This window comes from Penaeus monodon, chromosome 23 (assembly GCF_015228065.2).
Source record: "Penaeus monodon isolate SGIC_2016 chromosome 23, NSTDA_Pmon_1, whole genome shotgun sequence".
In the NCBI taxonomy this organism is placed as follows: domain Eukaryota; kingdom Metazoa; phylum Arthropoda; class Malacostraca; order Decapoda; family Penaeidae; genus Penaeus; species Penaeus monodon.
In genome coordinates, this window is record NC_051408.1 from 32,056,548 (window position 1) to 32,056,763 (window position 216).

A 216-nucleotide genomic window follows, 5' to 3' on the forward strand; every position below is an offset into this window, starting at 1 on the left:
TTATTCACACACGTGTACATATACTCAATGTATTCACCGTAGTCATTAACCTTGCTATATATCTTCCTATTTTCCACCTCCTGCTAAATACGTGTCATAGTAAGTTGAGAGCACGCAAAAATATCGCTGCCCCATGCTGTTCACCACAAATAGCCAGAACATATATAATGCTTTTCATTATCGTTTCATTCGCTCGATTTCCCTCAGGATCGCCGC